The sequence below is a fragment of the Triticum urartu genome, chromosome 1A, assembly GCF_056163025.1.
Source record: "Triticum urartu cultivar PI428250 chromosome 1A, HENAU_Tu73, whole genome shotgun sequence".
NCBI lineage: Eukaryota > Viridiplantae > Streptophyta > Magnoliopsida > Poales > Poaceae > Triticum > Triticum urartu.
Window position 1 is genome coordinate 23,300,510 of NC_141873.1, and position 8,159 is coordinate 23,308,668.

Consider the following 8,159-nt stretch of genomic DNA (forward strand, 5'->3'; position numbering starts at 1 on the left):
TTCAGCATGCGTGTAATAATATTAACGAGGAATAAGCATGCAGAATAGTGCATCAAGAGTATCAGAGCACAGTGCATCAAAAGTATCAGAGCACCATCGGGTTTAAGATTACAACTCGATCCAATAAAGTTTCAGAAGAACGAGAGTTGTAACTTAGCAAAAAAAAACGCCTGTATAGTATACCCGCTTGAAGACTAACTCATATTTCTTCCCCTTTGTCATCGAATGACCAAAAGGATCGAAAATGAGGACTAACGCCCCTGAAGATAATCATGTTGATGAAGGAGCGCCAGCGTTGTTGAGGTCGTTGGTTGATGTAGGGCCTGCCGCAGTGTCGTCCAAATCTTCATGTTCATTAGTGTCGCGCGATGAAGAATATGAGCTGGCCATCAGAGAAGGAACCTTGACCTTCTTGAATTTCTTCGGTGCAAGTGCAGACCAGTCAAAATCTTCATTAAGACCCATGTTCTTCAGATCTTCTTCACCATACAGATGTGACAGGATTGCCCAGGTTCGACCGAAGACTTGATGGAGGTAGTAGTGGTTTTTCTTCACTGCATTGTGTGTGGCAGTCATGTTGTGAAGAAGTGAACCAAACTGACGCTTAACCCATTTGTGATTTCGATCCACCTTCTGATGAAGACTAAGCAGAAGTTCACGGTCAGTCATCACGCGTGGAGCAGTGGCTTGAGGAGTGGACTTGGGTGCATTGGCAGAGTCATGTGTGGCAGAGTCATCATTGGTGGAATAAGATGCAGCTTTGCGAAACTAACCATCCAATGGACGAATGCCTTCATCAATTACAGCTGGTGCCTTACCCTTTCCATCAACTGAGGAATATGTCTGCTTGAGGACTTCAATTGGGGGCAAGTAGCTGAGATGATTCTGGAAATCAGCTTTGTAGTTGAGTGAATACCTTGTCCTGAGGAATCTCATGATCTAAGGTGCATAAGGCTTCAGCTCAAACGGAGACAATGCAACATTGGCCATAGTCCTCATGAAGAAATCGTGATAATTGATAGGAATGCCATGAATGATGTTGAATACCAGATTCTTCATGATGCCAACAATTTTCTCATTAGATAAGTCGTGACCTTTGATAGTACTCATTGTCCTTGTAAGAATACAATAGACAGTTCTGGGCACGTACAACAATTCCTTCACGAGGAATTTGGTTCTTGGTGCTTGACCTGGCTTCAAAGGTTTCATCAGCACCTGCATGTAATGATGTGTGAGCTCAGGTTCACTGTAGATGCAGCGAATTTCTTATAGGGGAGGACTGAGTGGTAGAGCACGAAGCAATTCAGAGGCTGGTGCAGTGTAGTGAGTGTTTTCAGACATCCAGTCCAGCACCCATGAATTCACATCTTCAGCATCTCCGGTGATGTGCAACGTTGCATAGAATTGAAGAATCAGTTCTTCATTCCAATCGCAGATGTCAGAGCAAAAGTTGAGCAGCCCAGCATCGTGAAAAACACTGAGGACTGGTGCGAAGCACGGCAGAGATTCCATATCCACGTGAGGAATATGCTCATGGTAGAAAATCTTCTCCTTGTTGAACAGCACTGAGGAATAGAAATTGGCTTGACTAGCAGTCCAGAAACACCTCTTCCTAATGCGAGCAGAGTCATATGGGTTGTAATCTTCGAAGAATACGTGCTCGCCGAAGAAATCATCAGCCTTGAACTTTTGCTTGCGTGAGAATGGATCCTTTGCCTTCGGCAGATGAGTGTCAGTGAGTTGCATCACGACCTCAGGAATCTCAATCGCAGGTTCTTCAGGCTGAGGAATTTCTGGTTCCTCCTCAGTGGCAGTCTGCATAGTTGGTTGTTCAGCAGCAGCAGTTTCTTCAGCGCTAGTGGCTGGAATTTCCTCATGGAGAGATGCGGTGGGATGAGTTTCTTCAGAGCCCATGCGAACAGTTTGTGTGGGGGACTGAGGAATTTGCTGTAGAGGGGTGAACATTGGAGAGTTTGGATGCTGACTTTCCCAGAATTCATCACTGATTACGGGTGTGGAGCAGCCAATGTCCACATCTTCATCTTCCATTTTTCAATGCTAGCCTCTTCAGCCGTGAACTGAGGCATAGGCGATGAGATGATAGGTGTTGAAGGGATCGCATCCGCTTCAATTTCTTCATCCAATGGTTCAGACGAAGCAGCAGAATGAGTTGCTTCATCAGATCCGCTGGGGATTACATATTCTTTATCAAAAGGAACAAGGTCCTTTGATGGCCTGGTTGAGATGGGAACATCATCAATCGGATGTGCAAATGAACTTGTCATAGACTTCATTTTCTTCGGAGCTGAAGAATCTGAAGCAGCTGATGCTTTCCTTTTCTTCACTGCAGCACGCTCTACAGTCTTGGTCTTCTTCACATCCGATGCAGATGGAAGGATTGGAGTTGAAGTTGGTGCAGGAGCAGCTGAGGAATCTGGTTGATTTTCTTCAGGCACAACTGATGCAGTTGCCCTGAGTTCTTCAGTTTCTTCAGGCTTACCACTAGTGGGTGCCCTGGCAATTTCTTCAGCGGCTGGAATGCAGTCATCAGCCCTGGAACTCACATTTTCTTCAGCAGCCTGATTTTCATCAGCGGTGCTGGCATGTTCTTCAGTCGGCTGAGCAGATGCTTCAGCCTGAGTAATTTCCTGTTGCATTGGGGCAGCAACATTTGAAGTGAATTGTTCAGTTATCTTTACAAATCTAACTTTGGCTCCTTGCCAATCAGCATAGTAGGCTTTGAAGTCATCGCTGAGGGTTTTGATTTCAGATTGGATTTTTACAAGTTCATCAGTTGTCATAGTGACAACATTGTTCTTCAGAAATTTCTCCTTCTTGTACTGTGCTTTCTTGATTTGCCTGGCCTTCTCAAATTTCCACTTTTCTTCTTGAATGAAGTGGGTCGGAATGTGACTTTGGCCAGGAGTCAGCCTGAAGTCAGGCAAGGGAGTGTTGTGGTCCTTGTGCCAATCATCAATGTAGTCGAGGATCAGCTTGGGATCCAAAAGCAGTGGCACTTCTGATCCTTTGGCTCTAGCGGCCCTGACTTGCCTGTCTCTGATGATTTCTGCAAGTTCATCATCATCAGCTTCGTCTTCATCAGACGGCACTTGGAAAGCGACTTGCTTCTTTTGAGGACTTGGGCGTGGACCTCGTCCAGCAGTGGCCTTTGTCTTCAGCAGTGAGGGGCCAGCTGAGGAACTTGGTGCAGCTGAGGAACTAGCTGAGACACCTGAGGCAATGGAGATGCCGGCAGTCCTTTGGCACGAAGCGAGATGCACAGGTGCCGAGGATTTGGTCGGAACAGCTGAAGGCTTTGACGGAGGAGCTGAGGACTTTGGAGGACCCGGAGCAGCATGAGGAATTGGCCGTGAGGGCTTTGATGATTCTGGCCGTGAGGGCATTGCTGAGGAAGCACTTGGCTTGTGCGCTTGCTTCTTTGACATAGCCTTCTTTGGTTTGACATCAAGGACCTCAGCAGAGGCAGCAGCAGCAGCAGCAGAGTCTTCATTGAATTTCCTTACTGCTTCTTTGGCTTGCTTAGCCAACTTGCCTTGGCGCTTGGCCCATTCATCAGGATAGTCCTCACCTCGCTTGAGGCTGGTGGGATCAGCAATTTGGCCAGGTGCCAGTGGTGCTCTTGGGCATGGAGGATTGAGTGCGAATTTCTTCATATACTTAGGAGTGACATATCTGTACTCCCTCCATTCTCTTGCTCATCTCCTCTCTATCTTATAAATGCGCACTTTGTGCAGATCTTCCACGCCCTAACTTGGCGGAGGAAGACGGCTACGGCGATGGCGGAGTGAAGATGTCCGCGGTCGGCGCGAGTACGTCAGCGACGAGGTCGAGGCAGTGAAGCTCTTCCTCACCGGCGCCGATGAAGTAGCAGCAGCACTAGGGTTTGAGAAGCTCGAACTGGAGAGCGAGGTCGAGCGGAGTAAAAGAAGTGAGGCAGGGAAGGAAGGGTATTTATAGCCACGGTGAAAAACTGCTTGCCCGAAGAAATTGGACGAACGTGCCCCTGACCCTTCTCATTCGCATGACATGTGTCACCCACGTAGTGAGAGGTGGAGATCGTGTTAGATCGTGGGTGAGTGGATAAGTGTATCGTGGGATGCGGAACGGTTTGAGCGGCAAGACCGAATTTTTTTTCAACTGACAAGGACACAGTGAAGATTTTGAACGAGTTTCAAATAGAACGCACATTAAGAGTTTGTGAAAAGATTGGGTTGAGTAAAGCATAGAGGGGAAGGGTCCGATCACATTCACTTAGCAGAAAACCAACTTGAAGAAATAGCAATAAGTGAATGCTGTAAAGGACATAAACTCATATATATAGCCAATGAAGAAAAACGACGGAACCAGTGAAGACTATGCAAAGTTGAGGAATTTCAACTTTTGGTGGTGGCGTGACCCACCGTATAATAATAATGATTTCAGACACCGCGTACAATTATCGTAGGGTTCTGAGAATCAAATTCTTCGTTAATTTCTTCACACTAAGACTGTTATTCTTCATTGATTGAAGTAAAACGTTTCTTCATGTGTTGCACATCTAAGTCATCATTTTTGCATAAGTGTTAGGATGAGTGTCCTTTTCAAAGAACATTCGAAGACTCTAAGATATTTAGCTCACACCGCAACTTGCTAAATCTCTTCTCATCCGAGGGCTAGCTGTTCTTCAGTCTTCACATGCTCAATAGAAATGTCGTCCTTCAACATGATCACGAAGAAAATGATGACGAATCCAAATGTGCTTTGTCTTCAAGTGCTGAACTGGCTTGTGAGCAATCTTGATGGCACTCTCATTGTCACAGAAGAGGGCACATTCTTCATGTTGACGCCGTAGTCCTTGAGAGTTTGCTTCATCCATAGCAATTGGGCACATCAAGAACCAACGACAATGTACTCAGCTTCAGCAGTAGATAGTGATACGCAGTTCTGTTTCTTCGAGGACCAACAGACCAAAGATCGTCTGAGAAAATGACATGTACCAGATGTTGACTTGCGATCCACACGATCACCAGCATAGTCAGAGTCAGAATATTCAACAAGATCAAAAGCCGAGCCCTTGGGGTACCATAATCCAAGTGTTGGTGTGTGAGCTAGATATCGAAGAATATGCTTCACAGCCTTATGCTGTGATTCCTTCGGTGAAGCTTGAAATCAGGCACACATGCAAACACTAAGCATTATATCTGGCCTAAATGCACATAAGTATAATAAGGAACCTATCATGGAGCGGTATATCTTATGATCGAAGTCAATACCATTTTCATCAGTGCACAGGTGGCCATTTGTGGGCATAGGAATTTTGACGCCTTTGCAATCTTGCATGCCGAATTTTCTCAGTACATCCTTGAGGTATTTCTCCTAAGATATGAATATGCCATTGTGTTGTTGACGAATTTGAAGACCTAAGAAGAATTTCAACTCTCCCATCCTAGACATTTGATATTCTTCACTCATCATATAGGCAAATTCATCACTATAACGTTGGTTAGTACAGCCAAAGATAATATCATGAACATATACTTGGCACACAAACAATTCACCATCATAAGATTTAGTGAAAAGAGTAGGGTCCAGTGAACCGGGTTTGAAGCCTTTCTTCATGAAGAGTTCCTTCAAAGTATCATATCAAGCCCGTGGGGCCTGCTTGAGGGCAAAGAGGGCCTTGTTGAGTCTGAAGACTTTGTCAGGATTCTTTGGATCTTCAAAACCTGGGGGTTGAGCAACATATACTTCTTCCTCAAGCTTACCATTGAGGAATGCACTTTTCACATCTATTTGATATAGAGCGATATCATGATGGTTAGCATAAGCAAGTAATATGTGAATAGCCTCAAGTCTAGCAACAGGTGCAAAAGTTTCATCGAAATCAATTCCTTCAACCTGTGTATAGCCTTGAGCTACTAGCCGTGCCTTATTCCTCACCACAAGGCCATTTTCATCTTGCTTGTTGCGGTAGATCCACTTTGTGCCGATGATATTGTGCTTGCGAGGATCTGGACGTTTGACCAGTTCTCAGACATTGTTGAGCTCGAACTAATGTAATTCTTCTTGCATGGCCTGAATCCACTCAGGCTCCAGAAATGCTTCATCTACCTTAGTGCGCTTTGTAATAGAGACAAAAGCATACTGCCCACAAAAGTAGACAAATGTGAAGCTTTTGAGCGTGTGAGAGGACCTGGCACTTTGATGACATTGATGATCTTTTCAACTTGCACTTATTTTGCAATGCGGGGATGAGCTGGTTGTCGTTGAAGAGTTTGATCAGCGTTTTCTTCAGCACCATTTTCTTCAGCATTTTCGTCAGGTGCATTAGCTCGACGTTCTTCATGTTCTGGAATGAATTCTTCAGCAGATTTTTCAGTAGGAATGACATCCTCAGTAGCCTTGAACTTGATAGTTTCCTCAGGTGCTGGTTCATCTATCACAGTAGGTAGGTGCTCTCTTTGCGAGCCATTATTTTCATCGAGCCGCAAATCTACAGTTTCAACAACTTTGTGAAGAACGTTGTTGAAGACTCTATAGGTGTGCGAGTCCTTTCCGTAACCAAGCATAAAACCTTCATGTGCTTTCGGTGCAAATTTTGAGTTGTGATGAGGATCTCTAATCCAACATTTAGCACCGAAGACTTTGAAATAATTTACATTGGGTTTCTTATCAGTGATGAGTTCATAGGCAGTCTTTTTGAAGAATTTGTGAAGATATACTCTGTTGATGATGTGGCACACAGTATCAATTGCCTCAGTCCAGAAACGACGAGGCGTTTTGTATTCATCAAGCATAGTGCGAGCCATCTCAACAAGAGTCCAGTTCTTGCACTCCACGATGCCATTCTGCTGATGAGTGTAAGGAGCAGATAACTCATGAGTGATACCAAGTTCATCAAGATAGTCATCGAGACCAGAATTCTTGAACTCAGTGTCATTGTCACTTTTGATGTGCTTGATTTTCACACCAAAGTAGGTTGAAGCGATCGAGGAAAATCGTTTGAAGACTTCCTGCACTTCATGTTTGTAAGTAATAAGGTGTACCCAAGTGTAATGAGAATAATCATCGACAATAACGAAGCCATATTGAGATGCTTCATTTGAGATAGCAGAATAATGATTAGGACCAAAGAGATCCATGTGAAGCAATTCAAATGGGCGAGTGGTGGTCATGATAGTCTTCGCTGGATGCTTGGCCTTGGTCATCTTCCCAGCTTCACAGGCTCCGCATAGGTGATCCTTGAGGAATTTGACATTCTCGATGCCAATGACATGCTTTTTCTTCACAAGCGTGTGCAAATTCCTCATGCCTGCATGACCAAGTCGTCGATGCCAGAGCCAGCCTTCTGAAGCTTTTGCAAGTAAGCACACGGCTGGTTGTGGTCCTGTAGAGAAATCAACAATATACAGGTCTCCTCTCCTAAAGCCTTCGAAGACTTTGGAATTGTCAGCTTCCATAACCACAACACAACGGTACTTGCCGAAGACAACAACCATATCAAGATCACAAAGCATTGAGACAGACATAAGGTTATATCCTAAGGACTCAACAAGAATGACTTTGTCCATGTGTCGATCCTTTGTCATCGCAACCTTACCTAGACCCAATACCTGACTTTTGCCTTTGTCAGCAAAGATGATATGCTTCAGATGCGATGGAGATAATGGAGCATCCATCAATAGATTCTTGTCACCAGTCATGTGGTTTGTACATCCACTATCGAGGACCCACTCAGTAGCTTTGGGTTGATCATCCTGCAGATGAATTAGTGCAACTTACAAACTCATATACTTCATCAGTGAAGAATATGACATCAATTCATCAGATCAATTTCGTCAAGTTAGAGAACTGATAAAGCAATATGAGGACGTGAGAAATGAAAGTTCATTTCTTCATGATTAGCCTGCGTCCTATCAGGCATGCTCAGGTCTCCAGCAAATTCTTCAGATGACTATGTGCGTCTGGAGACCTGACCCTGCAGAAGAGATTAGTTCTTTTTCTTCACCACCCACATCTGAAGGGGTGGCAAAGAGTTCATCATTCTGCGACCTCCATACGAGAAGGATGGCATAGAAGCCAGTCCATTTCGTTTCACATAAGAGGGGTTAGCGTAAGCATAAGAGTAAGCAGAGAAATTCTTCGAGAACTTATGGACA